General features: G+C 45.9%; 1 long non-coding RNA gene across 2 annotated transcripts in view; it reads left to right on the top strand.

The window, feature by feature from the left end:
- Nucleotides 1-14106, top strand: part of LOC129382278 (uncharacterized) — a 47475-nt gene extending 33369 nt beyond the window's left edge. Inside the window, exons 4-9 of one of the 2 annotated variants that reach the window (XR_008610380.2) lie at nt 2070-2127; nt 6724-6802; nt 12519-12651; nt 12716-12922; nt 13166-13297; nt 13532-14106. This is a non-coding gene — a long non-coding RNA (uncharacterized lncRNA). Of the gene's footprint in view, nt 1-2069; nt 2128-6723; nt 6803-12518; nt 12652-12715; nt 12923-13165 lie in introns of both variants that reach the window. The other variant, XR_008610379.2, reaches the window with a different exon arrangement.
- The last annotated feature ends 9879 nt before the right edge of the window (nt 14107-23985 follow it).

Consider the following 23985-nt stretch of genomic DNA (forward strand, 5'->3'; position numbering starts at 1 on the left):
TGAAGCTAATAAGTGGGCGCTTCATCTTCAGAGGTCTTACTCAAGTTTTATGTACTTTCTGAAGGTAAATGCTAACTGCGAACATCTCTCTTACGTAAGTGTAAACAACATGACATCTGCAACTTTATTTAATAATTGACCGGCAGTTAGAGAACCCTTCTCATTGCATATACGGAAACTTGGTCAAGAAGCGGGTGTTCCACTTTTTGAAGTCCTCTAATGGCTCCTGTCAAGCTATGTCCACCATGGCAATGGTAGCTTGTTGAGTGTGATACTTCATTTGTTCAAATAACAAAGAACGCTCCCCAGGTGCACATTAAAATGCACTTTCTTGAACTTCAGTCCAAATACTCTTGCCAAGAATTTTACACAGATGCCTCAAAGTCGCATGCTGGCGTTTCATATAGAGCCATCGGCCCACCACTTTCAGAATCTAACTTCCTTTACCTGAAAACAAGCATATTCATTGCTGAGGTATATGCTGTAGTGACAGCTGTGAAACATATCAAGTAAACAAAATTGCAAAAGGCTATTATATTCACAGACACTCTTAGTGTCGTAAAATCTCTAATGTCACTCCAGAAACACAACAATCCTGTAGTCAATGAGATGTATTCGCTCCTCTGCAGAGCATATATGTCTAATCAGCATGTCATAGTATGTTGGGTACCTGGGCACAGAGGCATTAAGGGCAACATGTCTACTGATGAAATTGCCATATCCATTGCAATGAAAGCTGGTAACTCCTCCGTAGGTATTGCGGCCACATAAATAAAGCCATTTCTGCGCAAAAAACTTCGAAGGCATTGGCAACAAGTTATACACCGAAACCTCCAATAAACTTCATTTAATCAAGCCACAATTTAAAAATTTGCTACCAATAACAAAAATACGGCGAATCGAGGTCTTTTTCTGCCACCTTAGGATAGGTCGTATGTACGGCACACTCTTTTCTGTTGACCGGTAGTGAACCTCCCATATGCTGTAGATGTGGCAAGACGCTAACCGTCCTCCATGTCTTGCTGGAGTGTAGAAAAATGGAAGCTGAAAGGAAGAAACACTTCCCTCTAGCCTACCGACAGAATATTCTTTTTCATCCGGCAATGTTGCTTGGTGCCGACCCATTTTTTAAAACAGAAAATCAGTTTTTACTTTCAGCAACACGTTACTTCATTGCAAGTTATAGGCCCAAAAGTTTCGTAGCACGGCATCTTGACAAAGGCTAGTGCTGCGATAGTAGCATTTTGTAGAGCACGTGCCTAAAGGCCCTTGCATTTAAAGGCCTCGTTGAGGCAATAGTGGTATTGGCATTTATATATTTTAGTATCTTATACCATCAGAGCATATCTTTTAAATTCATAACACATCTGAGAAGTCATTGTGGCTATTTTAGTAGTTAATAATTTTATTCCTGCTTCTTAGACCCCTATACAGCCAGGTTACATTGTTATAGCTGACCACGCTGCCAATTGTCATAATTGCATAATTGACTGCATTACAACATTGCTTGGTGCTCTGAGGCCATGATTGGGCCTTGCGCCATAAATAATAATAATAATAATAATAATAATAATACAGGAAACTGAGGTACCGCAGGGTGGCGTGCTTAGCTCATCATCATCATCATCATCATTCCAGCTGTGGCAAGCTGTCTTTCTTTTTTCATTTTCCTTTTATGAGGAATATGAAGCAAGTTTCAAAATTTGTCCCTCATTCATAATTCTGCTGTGCAATAAAGGAATTCATAATTTACCCTATGTTTTCCTTAACTTTGTCTATTGGCATTGTGTGGTTACTAAAAATTGTACCCCTTGGATTTTCTGGTTCTCACCAAACTGCATATGTTGCGCGCATACTTGACATACTGTAGATACAGGGTGGGGTTACTCCTCATATTAAAGGTGTGTTGCATGCTCTCTTAGAGAAGCCCAGGTGCTTGAATTAATCCAGAAGCCTTTACTACATTGTACTTTTAGTACTTGTGTGTGTGTGTTAGTAACATCAAAATCTGTCAGCCTGAATGCTTGCAACACTCTTCTGCCACTATGGTCCTTGACTGTCTCTTACAGATACATAAGGAGACACCTGAAGCAGGAGAATAGGGAGGCAAACACTGAGAGGATGAAGGTATGGCTTTCTTTTAACACTTCTGTACTAGGTACACGATTGAAAAGTCGTCCTAAGGTGAAGCATTCTCTGCTTCAATCCTGCATGTTGCAGGAAGCTGCCTGTCTTGCCTCAATTTCCAGTGCACCACCTTTGGCATTGGCAGTTGCCATGCGACCATCATCATGATTTAGTCTTGCTGTCATTAACATTGTGCTGCTGTTGTCACCATGCTGCTGCCATCACCCATGTGTCAGTGTTGTCAAGCCGTCATAATCGCTGCCGTCACTGTAGACACACACTTAGTTCATATGCATAGTCCTTACATAGACACATTGTTCCATCTGGTAATACTTTTCGCAATCCGAAATGAGGCTAGATAGACAGCTATCTGCCAGTGGCGTAGTACTGGGGAGGGCTGGAAGGCCGTGGGCCCCAGGCCCCAGATGTCATTTGGGGGGGGGGGGGAGTCATATGTCTCATGACCCCGCTCTTTCCACCGGCTTCACTGGGCATAAGTGGTAAAGAATGCTCTGGTAACCAGCAGCCCGAGCTCGTGTACCCGATGTACCAGAAGTGTAATGTCGCAGAATTGTCGGCTGTAGCTTTATCAATATCCTATGTAATAATTAATATGAATGTGCAGGCTAAAAAGTTCAGTTCGCTAACTGGTCGCTAACGTGCTCGCCTTAGTGGAACGTTTCGTGTGCGGTGCGCTCACGCTCGTGCGTTGCTAAGCATACAGTCTAGCGATGTGACTCTTGGGTCCCTCTTTCGTTCAGTCCGCGCTATCCTAAAATAAGATATATTAAATAACTGTTTAATTAGAAATTATAGAGGAAACATTGCAATTCGGGAATTGAAGACTCAGTCATATTAACTCAACAAAGACTTCTCTAAACGAAATCATCTTGGGTGCTAGAGCCTGCAGTAGTTTGACACTGCAGGCGGCCCAGTGTGGCAGTACCAAAAGAAATATCCAATAGTGCACCAGTCGTGTCGATCTCTCTATCCTCTCCATTGCGAGTGCAGACCAACAGTAGCGGAGTCTTTCGCTGGCACGGACTTCTTCGTGGCCTTCTCTTTTTTTGCACGGTGACATCAAGAATCGATGCGAAGCATGCTCTATTCCGTTCCCGAACTTGTGGTTGTGCCACAGCAGGATAATCACATTTGGCTATAGCAGCAAATAAAGACTATATGGATCAGAATGACAAGAACTCGTAATGTCATAGCACTGTCGTCCACGCAGCAGGGAAGCAGGTGGCATTTTCTTTTACGGTGGGGAGATCAGCGTCACTGGCACGCTATTTAATTTTCGTTTGGGATCAGGGCTGCCCACTGCCAAAATACTGCACACCGTAGTACCTACAACGATTTCTGTTAAGTTGTTGTTTAGCAACATATGACTGTCAGGCTTCAATTTTGCAAATGCCATGTTGCCTCTAAAATTGCTAATTTTATTATTAACTTTATTAAGATGTTTTTGTTACTTGTGAGCCATATTTTCCACTATGCCACATCTGCATTGGCTGCCAAGCATTCCAGTCTGACAGCAGATGTGCAAATGCACTTATCACAAGTTATTACTGCAGCACCCTGTGTTATTTGGTACAGAAAATGAAACGGCATGTGTACCTGCTACATTCGCGATCTCTGGGAATGAAAGCGAAGGGTGGAGGGACATGCGCGGTATCCAAGTTGGTTGTGCTGGTGCTTGAACATCACCCCACTGCCCCTAAAATTTTTGAAATCCTCGCCTTCCCTTCTACACAAGGGGGGGGGGGGAGGGAGGAGAGAAGAATGCCTATGGGCCCCGGGTGCCAGATGGCCTAGCTACGCCACTGCTGCAACATGCCTTGCATAGCATTGATTCCCACAGTGAGTGTGACCTGTAATATATTTCTGTCTAATGTTATTGAAAGGACAACCAGTAATCACCATTTCCACTGTCAGCAAATAGGCAGAAAACAAGCAAGTGTATTTTATTTTGAATGTAGTCTGAAAGTTGTATGTTTGTAGATATGTTCTATACATATAGAGTCCAGGGTAGCTCATAAGAAGCACATTAAATATATATCATGAAGTTCTTGAGGATTGTTTTAAGCGTTTATTTATTTTAGGAGCACATATGAAGCTTTGTTGAAGTGTGTGTGGAAGAGAGTGGGAAGAATTTTGTTGTTCTCAGGCAATGTTCAGTGCATAGTCAGCTAGGCACTGACAAATGAAAACATCTGCTAAGGCTGTTCCACTCAAGTGTTTGCTGTTTCTTCCGTAACTTGCTACTTGAAGACTAATTGATACTGTTGATGCATTTGTGAGGGTCATCTCTACTGTGCCTTCAGGAACATAGATTAAGCAATAGAATTTAATTGAAGGCTTTATTCAAGTGTGCAACTTTACATTTGGGAAGGGAAGACAAAAGGTAACAATACCTGACGGAGTCATATATGTCTCATGACCCCGCTCTTTCCACCGGCTTGACTGGGCGTAAGTGGTAAAGAATGCCCTGGTAACCAGCAGCCCGAGGCCGTGTACCCGATGTACCAGAAGTGTAATGTCGCAGAAGATTTCAGTAGGAACGATAATTTTAATTTGGTAAAGAAAGTCTCAAAAACCAGCAAGTGGGGAGACCTGGCAGTGAAATCTAGGTACTTTGGATGTATTCTATGAGATTACTGTACGTAAAACTATCTGCCTGATCGCTTTCATTTCGTGCATATTCATAACGAAGATGCCACTTTACTGTTGCATCGCGAGTCCCCCAGGGCAGTGTGTTGGGCCTATTATGAACTGCTATTTTTGGACTTACGTTTACTGCCCTTCCACTTATTTAGAACGTGACTTGGGGATGAAGTTAGACCTGGTGGCTCCGTACTCTTATTCGGGAATTATGCCTGTATAAATGATCAAGTAAACGCAAGTAGTTGTCACTGAACTCTAGTACCAGCCGAGTGCGCCGTGTGAACAATGCTCGTTTTTTAGTCATTCGTCAACCTACCCCTGTGCCATATCTCAACTTTGCAAGGGAATATCATATAGCATCACTTACGAAAAGTCTTTTTCTAGTAGTTTTTAGAGCCATATATAGATGTGTTCACAAATGCCCTCACTCAAATTCATCATGGAACCGTAACAAAACTTCTATTTCCATCACATGATTTCCTGAGCACTCAACGTTCCATGGAATGAGCCAGAACTTGTTGAATCGGCGCTTGCAAGGTGGAGGCTGCGTCCTCCTTTTCAAATACACATGGTGAGGATATGGTCGTAGTACAACAAGTTATACCATCTATTTGTAATATTTTGCCTGGCTTTTCTGTAGTTATAGAAAAATGTTGATTTTAAATGTAGCCAGAAAGTATCCATGTAGCCAACCCGAATGTTTTCCCGACGCGAGCCTTCAGAAGCAGTTAAATTGGCGCAAAGACGCAAAGTAGCCAAACCTGGGAACCCTGGCTTGTTGATAATTTGAATATGGTAGGATTTTACGGCATTGTGATAATCGATCCAACAGCTCCAGCAAGCTTTTAGCGGAATCAAGGGTATTTCCGCTGGGAGGTCGTTGATAAGCATGACACCGAGCGTTGACGTAAGCCGAATGTCGTAGCACACTGCTGTGATAGGATTATTGATAAAATTAAGCCTTCCGTCCGCAGTCTATTTCTCAGGCGACGAGTGGTGAACGTGTTCTTCTGTTCACTTTTCACACTGACCTAGCCACTGCGATGCCTTCCAAATATAAAGTATGATTGTGTCATAATTCCTGCTGATTTTCTTGCGGAAACATTCTGCAGTTTCATGAAGGTTACATTTAAGTAAACGGTGTAAGCCATCTATGAATTTTCATGAGCGCGAAGATATAATACACAGTATATGAGATAAATATGAGATGGTGGCTTCTTTGTAGAAGCCTGCTAGCATCAAAAACAAGGAGAATTACTACCTTGGTTGTAGGTGTTCTGTGTTACTAAGTTACGTTGCAGTCAATGGGTGTGTTCTTGGTGCACAGCACTTCGAATAACCAACTTTCCGATGTCACGCTTGCGCAACTCACCGGTCGCACTGAGCTCTTTTATGCCAAGAATGCCAATCGACATCGCTTAACGAGTCACGGGGTGCTGAGAGGTTGGCGTGGTTTGGTTTCTGTGTTGCTGTGTGGTCTGACAGCTTTCCCGGTTTTCGCTTAATCGCAACCAACTATTAAAGGTTTAGGTGAGCACTAGTATCGCTCACCTTTCCTCCGCCTTCATGACGTCGTATCGCGTATGTATTATCATTTCTAATTATGCTTGCCATGCTTGCGCGCAAACGGGAACAGCTGTGACAGCGCATTATTTTGGGAACTTCAGGCTGCTTCATACGTAGGTGCATTAAAAAAATAAACAGATATAGCTTCTTTGTAGTGCTGCCGAAGTTTTTGCGCACGTCTTGTAGCCATCAGTTTCCTGCGAAACGAAGGAGAATAAGCCGTTCTTTCATACAGAAGTGGCTTGAGTTATTGTTTTGGCGTGTTGCGTATGGTTACATTGCGTTGCATCTTTAAAAGAAAATACTCGCTAAATGTTTTGGTAAAACTGTCTCGTCAAATCTGAGACGCCTTGTCCTCGTTTGCAGACATCCATGGTGGAATCGACAATAAAGGAGTTCAAACAGTTTCTTCAGAAGGACGGCCTATACCAGGCCTTAGGAGAAGGTGAACAGCATTCAAATGATTTGAGCCTGGTAACGTATGGTAACCGCGGACGGTTATGACCTCGACACTTGGTAGAGAATTAAGGTGCAGTTTGGAAGCTTCGGTCACGTGCAGTGGTTGCTTCACGTTGCCACACAAAAGGATATGTGATTTCAATTAAGAACCTGATTTAAAGACATCATCAGACGCGCCATGAAAGGGTGTGACGATTGCTAAACAGTAGACGAATGATATAATCCGAATTGTCTTTGTCAGGGTAACAGCAGCTTCGACAATAAAGCAGTTGCCCTGTCAAATACAAGTGAGTGCTTGGCGTCATCATGTTTCTTGTGTGCATGCGTTTGTTTCGCAGCCGAATTCTTTTTCCTAACAAGACAGGCCCATCTTTCTTGTCAATATGTTTGCTCCGGCCTCAACAACTTGTTCACCCACTGTGAATCAATTCAAGTCTACATCATTTTGTGAGCCCTCTGTCTTGCCTGAAGGCTGATTGTTGTTGCATGATATCTATATAAGGTCGTTCACACTCCAGTGCTTTCTCACAAGTTTTAATAAATTTCACTGGAAAGGCATTCATTTGCATGAAATTACTTATAGGTAAGCTTGCCTGGCCAGATTATTACTGGAAGGATCTCTTTTGGTTTTATTGTTAAAGCATTACAATATATAACATTTGCAGACAAAAATGTGCTGAATTTTGTCTCTGTTTAGCAAATGGTCGTTTAACGATGTTTGCATGCCTAGGTGTAATAATTACAGCTAAATCAAAGGTTAACCAAGTGAAACCAAGGCTTAACCAGGTTAAACGAAGCTTTTGCTTTGCATATCCAGGGTTAGCTGAGCTACGCCGCAGCCATCTTTGTTTTCACTACGCGCGCGGTTCCTGCTGCATAAATTTCTTTCAGAGCTTTAAGTTATCACAGCTGTATAAGTTTCTTAAATATGCAGTAAATGCGCTTGAATGCCGCAGTTAATGTGTATGGCCGTGCAACAAAGGTATTTCTCGGCCTAGAGAGGGTCACGGCCGGAGCAGCGTGAAATTTCCTAATCCTGCCGATGTATCATTGGAGTGACTCTGAAAAGAGCCGTTTTCGAAAGGAAATAAAATTGAGAGGAGAGGATTTTCGATGGTAGGGGCTGTTGACGGACATCCACCAGATCCAGGCAAGGTGCGAGCGCACCAGAACCGGCGACGTTCGGTTGCCGTTCCGAGCTAGTCGGCGCTTCGCCTTCTGCCATTCGCTCTCGATGCGTTGCGTGTTGGCCCATGCAAAAGGGCGTTTGTTAACGGTGTGCCAGCCGAAGTTAAGTGGCGTCCGCAAGGCTGGGTGTGCCCATTCGTCGCTGTAGACTGTCGTAACTGGGAGGACATTCATGGCGATGAGAGGGCCAAGGGTAGCCGCGTTTCTCTTGTATATTTTGAACAGCCTCAGCTACTTTGTCTGCACGCATAGCAAGCCAAAAGTACTAGCGCCCCAGTCTGATACAACGCCTGTAGTTATTACGGAACCTGTGAGGAACGTTATCACCAGCAAGGAGGCGAACACCGTTCGATTTGCGTTTGTCTCTCATTAGGCACTTGTCGATCTGCACCACCTGGCCTACACCTCGCAGCGGCGGCTTTTCTATAAGCTCTGCCAGCGCCACTTCTCTAATAATATTTCGCCCGTCGGAACGATTGATGTTGATCATTTTGAACACATTCTGCGCTAGCTTTTCCGCGCTTCTGGATGAGAGCTCATTCGCCAAGGCGTACGTCATCCAGATTATTTCTCTTCGTGAAAGTTTCACGTTCGGACGTCCTAGTACACCAGTGCAAGCAAAAAATGAACCCCGCCCTTGCTGCTCGTGCAGCGCATTGGTTCCGCGGAGCTGGGAAAGCTGCCTTCTGCAGGCATTGCATTTACAGTGCGGGCCGATCTCTTCAGGCGAGCCGATCCTAGCATGCCGGAAGACAAGAAGCTCCGTCATTTGATGCGGGGTGTCAAGAAGCACCTTTTCGGTGTACTTGTTCGTAGTCAGCCGAGGACGGTTACACACCTCCCAGAAGCCACTGTTGTGGAAAAGGCACTACAGCCGCAGTCGAACCAGTATGAGCGGCAAGTGAAAGCTGCTTCGACCGCCATCAGTCTGGGAGCTTTCGCAGCCACTGACATTGATGTACTCCGCGACATAATACGTTCGGTAGTCCGCCACGAGTTCCAACAGCTGTACCGGGCGCAGCAGCCTACGGTCAACTCTCCCCGAAAAAGCGCTCCAGGCGAGTGACTTTAGGCGCACTACTTACGCTGAGCTTCCTTACTTTGGAACCCACCACCCAAGGCGAGCTACTTCCAGCGTGTGACATATGGAGACACATGGAGGCGCTCCATTCCTGCATCAGCAACGCTAGGCCCCGTTAACTCCGCCCCCCCCTCCACGCTATGCTACGTTGGGCACAGGCGGTTCTTTAAAGACAAACGCACTGTCACACATAAATTGTACATTTGGCGCACGCCCGACCGACGACCGCTTTGTTATCATTGTGGTGAGGTGGGTCACATATACCGCGAGTGTCACTACCGCCAGCTTGACTGCAGGGTTTGGATGTGAATTCGCCTCGACCCCGGTTCGAATAGAGGCCGCGCGAAATTGAAGACTTCATCGCCCAGCAGTGCGCGCCACAGTCACCAAGACGCCAGTCGCAATCGCCATGGCCGCTGCGATACTATCCAAGACATCGAGCATGACGCAAGGACGGTCTCCAAGCCCTCGCCTGGAAAAGTGACGTCAGCGACCTTTCGGCGCAAGGCCGCCGATATGCAACTTGCTGAAGATCTCCATCCGAGGTGACCTCGACCGGACGGAGATTCGACGACGCCTGTATCCAGAGATTTGACGACGCCTGTACCTCAGCCTGGAGACAAGTTCTCAACGAACATGTGTGCTCGTCGACGGTCGAAATATCAGTGCGCTTGTAGACACTGGTGCAGATTATTCGATTATTAGTGGAAAACTGGCGAGCCAATCTTCAAGAAAGTTGTGCCTTGGACTGGCACGCAGGTTCGTACAGCTGGTGGTCACGTTGTCGCACCGCTTGGCGTGAGCACTGCGAGGATACGAATATGAGAATGCCACGTTTCTTGCTAGCTGCATTGTTCCGCATGAATGTTCTCGGGATTTAATACTTGGAAGGGATTTTATCCGGGAATATGGCGCCATCATCGACCTAGGAAAGCATTACATTACTTTCTGTACGAGGAAAGCTGCGACACAAGATGCCTGCCGCCATCCTCGCGTTTGTGACGAGAGCGTGGCGATGTCGCCCCGTTCCAGCGTTATGGCTTAGATGATATCTGAAGGGGCGCACAACGGTGAAGTCTTAGCAGAAGGCAACATTTCTCTTTTGCTGATCGTAAAAGTTTTTGCGGCAGCTTCGGGATAGCAGGGTTGAAGTATTGCTTGCAAAGTTTACCGACGACCATTGACACCTTTTTCGCGGCACTCCTATATCATCATGCGCTGAAGTCTTGGAGAACATCATTGAGTGTTTCGAATCTGAAGAAGCCGACACCGATGAAGGCTCGCTCCCAGGCATTGACATAATAACGAGCTGCTGGAGGAGAAAAGGAAGGCAATGCGGCAACTGTTATCTGAATTCAAGGCGTGCTTTGATTCCTCGTCTGAAGTTGGTCAAACGCCATTTACACAACACAGAATAATCGCCTACGATGGTGCATGCACTATCCACCAGCAGCCGTGCCGTATCTCGAAGGAACGCGACGCAATTAAAGCACAATTAAAGGAAATTATTGACGATGGCGTTATCCGGCAGGGGCCTCCTTCTGTATACACAAATTTTTGTAATAGATCTTATGCCTAAATAAAATCACTCCTGGCTTGCGACTTCTGCCTTAAAGCAGACCGTGGTCATCACCGATCGTCCTCGTCAAGAAGGATGGCAGGCTTCGCTTTTGTGTTGGTTACCAAAAGCTCAACGTAATAAAAAAACACGTTTACCCGCTGCAGCGCATCGATGACACTCTCGGCCGGCTACGTCGAGCTAAGCATTTTTCATCCCTTGATTTAAATACAGCCGCTATTGACAGATAGTGGTCGGCGAGTGGGACCGTGAAAAAACTGACTTTGTCACTCCTGACGGTCATTACGAGTTCCGGGTGCTTCCGTTCGGTCTCTGCTCTGCTCCAGCATCTTTCCAACGGATGATGGACACCGTACTGGCCGACCTGAAGTGACAAAGCTGCATCGTGTACCTAGATGCGGTTGTTTTTCAGCCAGCTTTTCCGACCATCTTATCCGACTACGTCAAGTACTTGAGGCAGTCCGATCGGCTAGCCTTACATTCAAGCCTCAGAAATGCCACTTCTACCAAGAGTTTAAGTTTCTTGGTCATGTCGTGAGCGCAGGAGGAGTCCGTCCCGATCCAGACAAAACTGCCTCTGTGGCAGCTTTTCCTGCCCCTGCCGATAAGAGAAGTGTCTGGTACTTCCATGGGTCTGTGTGCCAACTACCGGCGCTTTACGAGTAATTTTTAAGACTACTGAACCACTTACTCGTCTCATAATAGACGATATGCCGTTCATTTGTAGCGCTGAAAAAGAAGCAGCTTTCACCGAGCTCCGACACCATCTGGCTTTGCCGTGCGTTGTTGGATACCTTGATGGAGAGGCCGAGACTGAAATTCATACAGACGCCAGTAACATTGGTCTGGGCGCGGTACTCGTACAACGGCAGGCGGCTGTTGAGTTATCGCGTTCGCAAGTCGCACTTTTATTTATTTATTTATTTATTTATTTATTTATTTATTTATTTATTTATTTATTTATTTTACTTTCAAGGCCCGAATGCATTACAGAAAGGAGTGAGTGAACAGAACAAAAAAAAAAAAATCTCACAGCTCACCCGGGAAATTATAGAAGCTGATTTCATCAGAAAACTGGGTAGTGTGTGCGTTAGTGCCCCCTTTATCGCGGTGACCCCTGTGAAGTCATGTATCTCAACAGATGGAAATCGTAATGGTCTTTTTTTTTTTTTTTTTTCAAGTGACGATGTTCTTAGCACAATGACTGTCTGTTAGAACAACCCTTGTGACTGCCTTTAATTTTCTGCGCATGCCTCCTCTTGTATATATACACACGATGTGGCAACGCAATAAGATATTGTTGGAAGTCAGCGCTGTGTATGTCATCTCTCGCAGTCCTTGTCCTTTGCGCTGTACGTCATTTTTTGTATACTCGCACATTTACCCGGACAGAGTACTGTCACCTGTGCGACGAGCTAGCTTCGCTAAGTCTCATCCTCTGGGACTGTGAGGAGAATCCCCCTCCCCCGATCTCCTAGCCTCTCCCTCACCTTCATCGTGGGAGGAAGGGCTCCTTAGCTCCAGCCCGGACGTGCAACTCCGAGCCGTGGAGCGAGCCGAATATGTTGTAGTCACGCGTCGCCTGGCCGCCATCTAGCCTTCCTGACGAGTCCATGAATTAGCACTCCAACCTGATGAATGAAGTTCTCTCTCTGGAGGGAGGGAAGCTTACACACAAGTGAGGACGCGCTGCCGGCGCCGAAAACGGCATGTTTTACTGGGTGTACGCGTGCTTTCGAAAGCGTCCTGCACATAGCTGCACACATGTTATAAACGAGTGGGGCCTGCGTCTAAATTTTAACGAATCCAGCCCGCAATGCGCTGTGCAGCCAATCTTGCTCACTTTTCGTGCAGATGCCGGAGAGACTGCTCGGGATACTCCGGAGACCGAGCAGTGAGAACCCTTTGTTGCCACTGGACGAAGAGCTTGAAGTAAGGATTTAGCTGCCTGCGATCCTACAAGTGACAAATCATTCAATGGTATTAGGTAAAAATCAGGGCAGGAATAAGAATGATTCTATTCCAATGCTATTCCTTTTTTTTTACTTCAGATGGGCGATCATGCTATCCAGCCCCGCCCTGCAAGACCAGCTCCGACTGATCCACAGGGGCCAGGAGGCCCTGGAAGCATATGGAACCTGTGAAGAGGGAGCCACCCCATCAGGCGGTTAACGCGCTCCTTTTCATCTCTCGGTGGTCTGAGTGCCACTCCACCAATATCACTGGGATCAGCAGACTGAACGGTGAAGAAAAGAAAGGTAGAATTAAGTAAAAGAAATCCTTACATTATACCAGATTTTTCACTCGCCAGTGAAAGTTGGAAGGCAGTGATGTACTTGAGCCTCCGCTGTCTGTAAAAGTTATCTCTTTGGTACTTAACAATTGTTTTTAACAATACTGTGCTTAATATTCGTCTTTAGTGTCACATTAACATAGTCATTCGATAATCCATTGAGGTAGGCAGGGAGTCCGATTACAAACTGTGTGCTCCATTGTTTCAGATACTGACAAGACGTAACACACTTTATAATGAACGGAGAACACCACACCTGTGATGAAGATTCAGAACCCCAAAAACATCGAGCACAGGAACCTGCGGGTTAGGTTCAACGAAGAGGACGTCATAGACGCGGGTATGCTCATGAGCATTCCAGTGATGCCGGTTGGTGGGACATTAACGTTGTGGGATTCTGACCCATGCTCTCGGAACAAAGGAACGAAACAGCAAAAAGAAAGAAACTGTTTCAGTTAGATTCATTAGTGTAGTGACCAATTAGTAATTGTTTCGATTAGCTGGCCAGAACTGGCGAAAGCTTTGCTCTAGCGTATCAGAAATGCTACTACGGGCTTTGTGCTGTTTTTTACAGCGAAGCTGTTTACCGCTACCCCCAAACGGCACAATCCTGTCCACGGACAGAAAAGAGCGAGCAAAAACTATCATCATCAGAAGTGGCTCATACTCACCTAAGCAAGCAAAAAATTGATCTTGGAGAGAGAGAGAGAGAGAGAACATTTATTTCTAATGAGATAGGGTGACGTCCTCGTAGGGTGGAACAACATGTCGACAACTGTGACCATCAATGGCTACCCTCGCAAGCAATGGCTCGAGCACCCGTAAGCAAGCCCATACTCAACGCCCAGATCGGACATCGAGTGATTCATGCGAACGCATTTCTCCGCACTGGCAGGTAACCACAACACACCGATCATTGTTATCGGTCATATTAATATGGACATTGCCAAGTCACAAAACAGGTGGTTCAGTTCGTCGCCGACGAGTTTGCCTTGATGTGCTTCACCGATGCCACTCAGCCAACAACCACACATGGAACGTGTATTGATCTTACGTTGGCAAAGAACGTTCCTGCGGTTAAAACTGAAAATTTAGCCACATATAATAGTGACCACAAAACAGTGGTGACTATTGTTACAAAATAAAATGTTTGTCAAAGTTTACTGTTTGTCTCGCCGCCATATCGTAGGTGGTGAGGTTCCCCCCACAGCTTCCCTGTCCAACCACCTTCATAGGTTGGAATGGGCCCTGAATTCCTTTTTTCTTTCATCTCCCTCTCTTTCTCTGCATGTGTATATTTCTTTACCTTTCTGTCACCCCTTACCCCTCCTCCAGTGCAGAGTAGCAAAGTCTATCTTCCGGTTAATTTCCCTGCCTTTCGCATCTCATTTAACTCTCTCTCCCTTAAGAAGAAGCTTCAGCTCGGGTGCTCCTATCTAAATACGTGTAAAAGGAGAATTCGGTTTTTTTGACAACCACTGCACCAAATTTGACGAGGTTTGTTGCATTTAAAGGAGAACCTTAAACTCTTGTGACTGCTGTTCTCCAAGTTTTGATACAATTTGTCAATTTTTAGTAAATATTGGCGAAAATCGCAAATTTTCAGACAACAAAACGATCAAGTTTACAACTCCGTAACTCGGCAATGAAGAATGGTATCACAATTCCGTAAATTGCATGTAACAGTACACCTAAAGCGGACAAAAGTAACATGTTACACATGAATCTCGAAGAATTTAGCAGTATGGAAATACAGATTTTGCAGAACTTTTGTAAAGAACGTAACGAATTCACGTAAAATATAAATTCACATACCGAATTTGTCCCCTTTGAATTATACACTGCACCAAATTTGTCCCCTTTGAATTATACACTGCACCAAATTTGACGAGGTTTGTTGCATTTAAAGGAGAACCTTAAACTCTTGTGACTGCTGTTCTCCAAGTTTTGATACAATTTGTCAATTTTTAGTAAATATTGGCGAAAATCGCAAATTTTCAGACAACAAAACGATCAAGTTTACAACTCCGTAACTCGGCAATGAAGAATGGTATCACAATTCCGTAAATTGCATGTAACAGTACACCTAAAGCGGACAAAAGTAACATGTTACACATGAATCTCGAAGAATTTAGCAGTATGGAAATACAGATTTTGCAGAACTTTTGTAAAGAACGTAACGAATTCACGTAAAATATAAATTCACATACTGAATTTGTCCCCTTTGAATTATACAACGGATACCGTTTACAGAACCACGATATCTGTTATTGATGCAGAGCTATTAATTTATAAACTTCGTGCTTCTATTGTTTCTAACTTTCGAATTTTTTAAAATTCTTTTACCAAAATTCAGGCCCTAAACCGAAATTCCGCTTTGAACAGCCACTATAATTTAACTTTCTCTCTCAAATGTAAAAAGAAATTCATTAAAATCGGTCCAAGGGTTACTTTAGAAAATCATTTTTGCGTTTTACATGTATTTGAATAAGCCACGTCGGAGTTTGGCCCGAGCTAAAGCTTCCTCTTAAGTTTCAGTATGGAGGTATTAAACTCAAACATCACCTGGGGGCTCTTTAACGAAACAAAGATGAATGAATGAATGAATGAATGAATGATGGTGATTTCTATTGACAAACCATTTGAAACGGGGCAACGACAACCTACCTCTAACCTGTTTCAGCTAGTCAGGTTGTAGTGCATCCTTTTCAGGTTAGCATTATGCCTATCTATACTTTACATTTTCTCTCTATTCATTAAAACCCCTATCTCTATATTGTACCTCTGCCTGTCATGACACCTGCTCCTGCCGATCTCTTCCTGCTTTTTTTTTCCCCACCAACACTCTAAACGTCTCTTGCTTATTTTGACCGCTGACCAGTCAATAAGAACGCTCTCATCAGCTTTGAATCCCAGTGATTCTGGAAGGTTGAATTTCCTTACGGTCCTCGTTGGGTTAATATCTTGGCATTCCATTACAATGTACTCGGTCGTCTCCACTCCTTTGCTGCAGCAGACTGAGAGGCAAGTGCCCCTGAACGCCCGCTAGCGAGGATATGCTCCCATTCTTAATTAAAGTTTGTCAGTACGGGTACTTTGGTAGTACTCGAAGATACTTTTTGCCGGTGCCTGTAGCTCCAACTAAGGCTGCTCTTGGGATGGCACATCGGTAGCTTCATCGGTGGCGCCAAAGGTGTGTGTGTGTATATATATATATATATATATATATATATATATATATATATATATATATATATATATATATATATATATATATATATATATATACCTTTGACGCCACCACATCTACGACTGGGCTGTGACCGGCACAGACTAGCTGTATATACGGGCTTAATATATACTCCAGAAAGTATACAGAGAGAGAGACAGACAGAATAGAGGCTGAGAGTTTGACTAGACTTTGTCCAGTTTGCTGCCACTCACGTGGAGAGGGGGTTGATGGAGTGAAAGAAAGAGAAGACAAGAGTTAAGATTACGTACGTGCACTGGACGAGGCACATAGTTTCTATAGCCAGGTCGGCTGATTTCAGGAACTAAAGAAGCGTTCGCGTGTCTCTCTGCAATGATGAGTGGTGAGGCCAGGCTCCCAGGACCTGTGCTTCAGTAAAAGGTCCGTCGTGCAGTCTGCTCGGGGTACACCGGCGAGTCTGACGTCTTTCGTCGAAGCATGAGCGAACATAAACACGGTGCGCATATATATATATATATATATATATAGAGAGAGAGAGGGGGAGAGAGAGAGCTGTCGGACTGAATCAGAAATTACCGTTTACTCCGTTTACTTTGAGTTCAAATTAAAGAAAGGAAACCAATAAGAACATTGTACTGTTAGCACTTGAATATAGCATTCAGGAAATTTATATATATATATATATATATATATATATATATATATATATATATATATATTCTAGATTGATTTTCCAGTAAGCATTTCCTCCATAAATTTTACTGCGATGATTAGCCCCTGAACAGAATTCCTTGCTGGATTATTGCGCTTCGGCGTTACGTATATAACAGTGCGAAACCAATTTCTCGGTTGCGATATTCCAATGCTAACAGTACAATGTTCTTGTTGTTCTTCTTTTTAATTTTATTTTAACTCAAAGGAAGCAATTATTTCTGATTCAATCCGCAAGATCCACCTGACCGTACCTTCGCGCATCTGTGGCTGTTGCGAGTTCGTAGACAAACTAAGAAAAAAAAATAATAAAGCGAGAGAAAAGAAGAGGGAGAGACGGGGGCAAGTTTGTGGAGTGCTGACGTGAGCTTAATCCGAGACTCATCGAGGTTAATCCCCGCTGCGCGCTAGGCACTTGAAGACGAACGGAACAAGACTTATAGGCCGGCGGCACGATACATATCTTCCGCGCCGAGGTCATCTCGGTCATTTTGCAGCTCCCGCGGCATTCCCGGGGTGCCATGCGGGCCTTTCCGACATGTCCACCCTGCGCGCTCTTCCCCACCCTTCTCCGCCACTCTTCCCCCTTATCTTCTAAGCTGGGGGTTACGCTTCACCGTTTCAAGGGCGACTCAACGCGGCACGTAATAAAAGCGTCTGCGCGTCAGCGCGCCGTTACGCGTCTGCGCACGTTCTCGCGGCAAACGGGCTCCGTTTAAGCCCTAATCTGGGTATATGACGCCGGATACGCCGCGTGCATGCCAAGGTCCAGCGACGGACAAGCCGGATGTGTGACCCTACTCGTTCGGGTGCAATTATGACGCTTTGTTTGGGCCGAAGGGCGCGGAGATGAGGGCGTATATACGCACGGAGCTGTGTATAGCATAAGCTGAGCGTTGCGCACATTGCGATTGTGGCATCGCGCAGAGGTTGCTGTATGCACGTGCCACGCGCGCTTTTTTTTTCTACGCCGACTCAATAAAAAAAAAGAACACGCAGAAAATTGTTTGGCAAGAAAGCATACGCTTCACTAAATTGAACTGTAAACAGTCGGATTATCCGCGTTTTCCAAGCATTTTCATTGGTCCTTTATATTTAACACTGTGCAGCTTTCCCTAGAGAGGGAGAGAGAAATTAACGAAGCCTTACCGCGTGGTGTTAATAGCTAGACTTGAGACTAACACATATGAGGCACCAAGGGCAAGGGAAATATTTGTTTTAATTCAATCGAACTACGACTGAAGATTTTTGAAATTAAACAGTTTCGAGCATGCACTCGGGAAAATGTAGGTGTACTTTGGTGTTGCTTTAAGACGATGCACATACTGCGGAGCAGGGGCTCCAGAAGTGTAGCTTGAGTGAGGAGGGGGCAGAAGCCAAGGCTTATTTCGCCCACGCACATTTCTTCTTGTTGTAAAACCAAGTCCTAGCTTACTATAATAGATGGTGGTGGGCCCTCGAGGCTCGTGACCACTGGGCGCTGCCCCCTGCATTGAAACCAGGCGCACGCTCCCAAAACTTGTTTATCAAGGGACCTATACTGCACCCCGGCCCCCCTTCCCGGTTTCGAACTCTCTGCTACGGACACTTCAAGGAGTCGCTGCCCTGCACCGCGTCGAGTGTTGGCCGCTAATTCCACTAAAAAATATGCTCAGTTGCTCTTTGAGACCCTATTCCCAGTGAAAGGGCATTTTCTACTATATGTAGCCCTTGTGACCGAAAAAAAAAAAAGAAAACGCAGGTTCAACGTAGTGTTAGAATCTATGCGAAGCGAAGATTTCGTGAAGCCGGTTAATCAAATGCCATAAATTTTCCCGTTTCATTTCCGCGTCTTTGACGCAAGAGAAACTGGCGCGCGCGCCCCAACTGCTCCTGCGCACCCGCGTGTTGCACGTGATGTGACACACGCGCGCGGTGATAATCTCAGAGCGCTATGATTGGCGTTGGCACGACAGAACCAGACGTGCGATTGTCCATGCATATACGATTTTTCCATAATCTATGCAGGCCTATCAGAATACTTACCTCAAGAGCACATTTCTCTCCGGTGATTATGCAAATGAAGGTAATTTACGGTCAAAGATGAACGTCAGCTGTACTGGTATACACTTCTGACTAGGTGTTTAACTTCTCCTGTCAAGTTTTTGTTGTAATGGAAGGTGTCGCTTTGTATGGCGTTTTCTTTGCGTGTACAGTGCTCGTCGACATTTGCTTGTGATTGTCTAGTGCTCATAATATTGTAAGTAGTTAATGTGCATAAACCATTTCGTTCATTGTAATAAGTACGATGCATAAAGAAAGGGTAAGAAAAGATTGTGGCCTAATGGTTAGAGCATCGGGCGGTTGCCCTGCGTGACCGAGGTTCGGTCCCACCATCGCGCAAGTAATTGCCCCTTTTTAAAAGTGTGGTCTATTTGGCAAACCAACAGCACCACCCAGCAGCCACGGTTTTCTAAAAAATAGAAGAATAAAGGCTAAAAATGGACGCCTATTGAGTCTGTGGACTGTTTCATTCCTGGGAGGTCATGCCGGGCGCCTTTCATAGAATTCGCCATGTTTGTGCCCTTGTCGCGTGGAGTGAACTTATGTTTCCTTTTTCTTTGCGGAAAGCGTACAGTCTTGTTTGACCAACATGGACCCGCGCTCACAATGAAACTAGTTACGCTGGAACTGTTCGTGGCACTGGATACGAGCGAATCACGTCGTCGAACATATACACTCGTAGTCATACGGGTTTCGAGCCTCTTCGAGCTGTGTTGCCCCTAAAGGTGATAGGGCGATCCACAATGAAAGGGAAACCGGCTTGAGACGAAATTTGCCTCCAGCTGCGGGGACGACTTTGTTTTCGAGGAAACCGTGCAGTTTCCACTATGAGGAGCTCCGTGTGCTACGTCCGGGTAGACGCCAACTTTTTCCTTTCATGAATCCAACTCCAAACCCGAGAATTTCCGCAGAAATGGTGTGGCTGATTAATGTATATTCTCGGCTACGGCTAGGCATGTTCTAGCTTGTGCAGTAGGTTACTCGGGTGAAACCGCAGTTAACGTCACGCTCATCTAAATTCGCGTACTCTCGTGGCCGGAGGCGCGTATAGGGCCCCCTGGAGTTATCATAGTTTCTTAGCCCGACGTCCGATGCTAATAAATGATGGTGACTGACAGTTACCATAGTTCATCAACATTTTTTTAAAGAAACTACCGGCACAGCTTTCAAAACACGAAGGGCCACTTCATTTTCGCCTAGTACGTTATTATGCTGATCGATTCGAATATCTAAATGGTATACGACACTTCTGTGCTCATTCTTAGCAATTTGCTGATGCTGATCATTTGGACTCGTTACGAGCTATTCGGTTACTTGCGCGGCTTCATCTGGCGGCTATTAGTAGACGTAGATGAAATGGCGGATTAATTGGCGTTAAGAAGGTCATAAAACTAAACGTATGCGGAGTGAAGCGACGGGGTGGGGCATTTAATATGATGAAAAAGCTGAGTGGCTGACCTGAATCAACGTTATGCTTCGCTGTTCAGCATTGGGCAATGGAAATAAGAGCATTAAGGGGGAAAAGTGCTGACAATGCGGAAGAAGATGGTGGTTTGAGTGAACAACAACGAACGCTCTTCAAAGTACCAAATCCAGACCGCTATCGTGCAAGAATATAACGATAGGGCCTTTCGAATATCACGTCGTCGACAAAGGACCAGCCAAGGTTCCAATAGAACCTTTTCATACAAAAAAGTTGGGGGATGAACTTTGACATAAAGCTGTGCCACTGATTGTCATCCTCGCATACAACCTGTAAGAATACAAGTGAAATGATGGTCGAGCCTATTCCACGCGGGAAAGGCCACACCCGCAAGCGTGTGCGCAAAAAACTGTGTGAGAATTATGTGAATTCTGTTTTTCCGAAATGCAACAACGACAACGACGACGACGACGTACTTTTTGAGGAAAACATATTCACTCTTGTTAATATATAGGCTTCTCACAGTGAGGACAGAAGAGGTTGAGGACGTGCTAGTGAGGGCTCGTCCTCTTCAGGGTTGCCATGTCTGATCGCTTGACGCTACGGTTCGATGCGCATGGCAAGGTGACGGCTCCTGGTTGATCACTTTCGCGATCGTCATCTCCACTACAGGAGCGGCTCGCACAAACACTTAATAACGAATAGAATAACGAATTTAAAAGCGCGCTCTAGTGCGCTAGTAGTTGTCTAGGGATCATTTCAGGACGAATGCTTAAATTCGACATTATTATTTTTATTAAATGTTCGTGCAAGCCGGCCCAGAGATTTCATTTTCTATAACGGCGACTTTTATGGGTTGTTTCGGCTCTCGATGTCTCGACCCACGGGCGGTGCCGTGAGACTATCATCCAAAAGACTGCAACGTGCAGAAACACCCTCATCATTATGTCATCCTGTCGTAAGAAGAACTCGTAGGCTCAAGCAGTATGTTGCCATCCCCGTTTATATAACACCAGTCTGCCGGCGGCTTCGAATAATAAGTCTAAACTCTAGCTGCGCACTGGTCACACCAGGAACCAAGCCTGTGACCTCTTGATCTCAGTATCGGCGCTTCATAGCTGACACAAAGTGTATTCTAAAAAGAAAAAAAAGGCGTAGCGCCTTTTAAAGTAAGTTCTTCAGTGTGAACCAAAGCAGCGGTATCTTAACAGACGACGTCAGCGTTGACGTTTCACGTCGCGTACCCTGGATCAGCTGATACGGCAGCCTTGTAGGAGGAGATCAAGAGCTAAAAGGTTCGGTTCCCTGTGTGACCAGTGTGCAGGGTTTACAGTCATTACCTCGTGCCGCCAGCGATGGCGATCGGTGTTGGCGATGTCGTCGGGCCAATGCGAGAGCACTGCACGCTGAAGACGCGCCTATCTGTGCATTGTATAACCGTTGCAGTGCCTCAAAAATATCAACGAAGATGCGAAGATGAATCTCGTTCCACTATTCTGTCGAGCTATAGGTGCGCCATAAAGAAACCCCCGCTTTTTTTCTTGCGGTCAAACTTGATTCGGAGCCTCGTGCCATTGAAGAAATGCATTTTTGGGACATAAAACCCCCTCCCCCATCAAGAATTTATTACTTTCTTTTTTTTCGCGGCAGTACCAAGGACGAATTCCACTCGCGACTCCCTCCGTAATGCGCGATTACGCTATTAGCTACGGCGATGGCGTCCACACTTCCGGTGGTGGACGCACGATTTGTGACGTCACTCCGTCGATGCGTCCGCGCGCGTCGCGCGGCCCCTGATGGACAATGTGACCGCGTCCATCGAGGAGACCGGTGCGCGGTGACCCAACGTCCGATCCGTGCCATTCCTCGCGCGCGCACCTTACGGTGCTCGCGGTCAATGGGACACCCGTTTGCCCCGGCGCTTGTGCAAGCGTCAATTTCGAGTCGCCCTGCAGCGTTCTCATGTGCTCGCCGTGCGTATACCGATCGAGCCCGTCGCAATCAGGGTTCGCTGAAAGCGCGCGCACAAGCGTTTGATACCTCGAACAGACAAACGGTCTCTCGACCGTATAGCCTGTGCGGAAGGTCGTGAGTTCGATCTCGGCTTCTCTCCCGCCCGTCGTCAGTGGGCGAGCAATTTCGAAGGGCGTTGGCGTCCGGTGACCGTCGTCGTGAGTCACGACTGTGTGGACGCGTGTGCAAACTCGCTGCGTGGTTTTGCTTGTACGCGTACGGGCGCGCAGGTTAGGACACCGGTTTCGCGAGTGAGGCCCCGCGTGCGATTCGTTTGATAAGATGAATGCACTGCGTGTGGCACGGTCAGGACTATACCGTGCAGCCCGCTGCATTCGATACACCTAGTGCTTTCAGGAAGTCTTGCATGCGAAGCGCTCGCTGGCGTATATACTGCGATCGTAAAGTGCGATAACTGCAGGAATGCGAGTACGTTTCCTTTTAAATTCAATGCCAGTGATGCGCATTGCGACGTCGTAGTTTCAAGCAAGGTCACGGGATGCGATCTGAACGGGTGCTGCGATACAGATAGCGGTAGAGCTGGATGTGAGGTTTGACAGCATGTGTACTGAATCGAAGCGAAAACGACCATACCTGCGATGCCGAAACTTGATTCTTCCTCTTCCTGGAAATGAATTTAATCGCCGTAACTTAAGACCTTCATTTCACCGGCGAAACGCAGGCGACAATGTCATCATGATCCAACCGTGAAAGCGTTCCTGGCGCAAAAACAAAGAAAGAAAATCTATCACACGGGGCGTAATGTTTACATCACGCGGCAGCATTTATGTCTTTTTTCCCCTTCCCTAACACCACCATTTGTGCAATTCAGTCAAGCGGTTTGAGGCCATTATCCGCAACCCGGCGTCAAGAAAAGCAAACGAAGGGACGAACTGAGGAAAGCGAAGCAAGAAGAAAAAGGTTAGGAAGAAGGACAGAAAAAAAGAGACATAAATAAAACCCTGCTCGACGCAGAAAGTGACGGAGCAGGTCGTTGGCTGCGTGCAGGATGGGAAGCGCGAAGCGAGGGACCACCACCGCAAATAAAACAAACAAACAAACACGCAAAAATGAAATGACAGCAAAATCCCAGCAGGGGAGCTGCCAACAGTGCGAGTGCGACGCGCTCGCCGCAGCTGTCTCGGAAGTGCTGTCCACGCACCGGGCTAGACCGCGACACGCGGAACGCGTACCGTGAAGTCGGCGCTGCACGGACGCGACTGAGCCAAACTACGCGCTCACGCTGTCGTGCTCATTCTGCCCACACGAGCGCTATAGCTGTTGCGGAACCGTTCCGAAAACTTCTCCTTCCGACCTTCCTTCTCCACTGCTTAGCCTCATGGCCGGACATCTTAAGGTATACCATACGCCCGCCTGTCTCGTGATGAACGAGTTTTTGCTACCTTATGCGCACAACGCGCTGTCTGCACTGCGACAGAAAACACGTCGGTTCGGAACGGCGTTAGGGTTGCAGAATTAGACTACCGACCTTCCCGAATTCATGACCACTCCGTTACAGTATAGAAAAAAAAATATTACAACTACACCCGCTCTGTTGCCTATATGAAATGATTTGCCCCTGAGGTGATAACCATGCGAACGCATCACACCTATGTGCTGCTACTTA

This window comes from Dermacentor andersoni, chromosome 6, assembly GCF_023375885.2.
Source record: "Dermacentor andersoni chromosome 6, qqDerAnde1_hic_scaffold, whole genome shotgun sequence".
In the NCBI taxonomy this organism is placed as follows: domain Eukaryota; kingdom Metazoa; phylum Arthropoda; class Arachnida; order Ixodida; family Ixodidae; genus Dermacentor; species Dermacentor andersoni.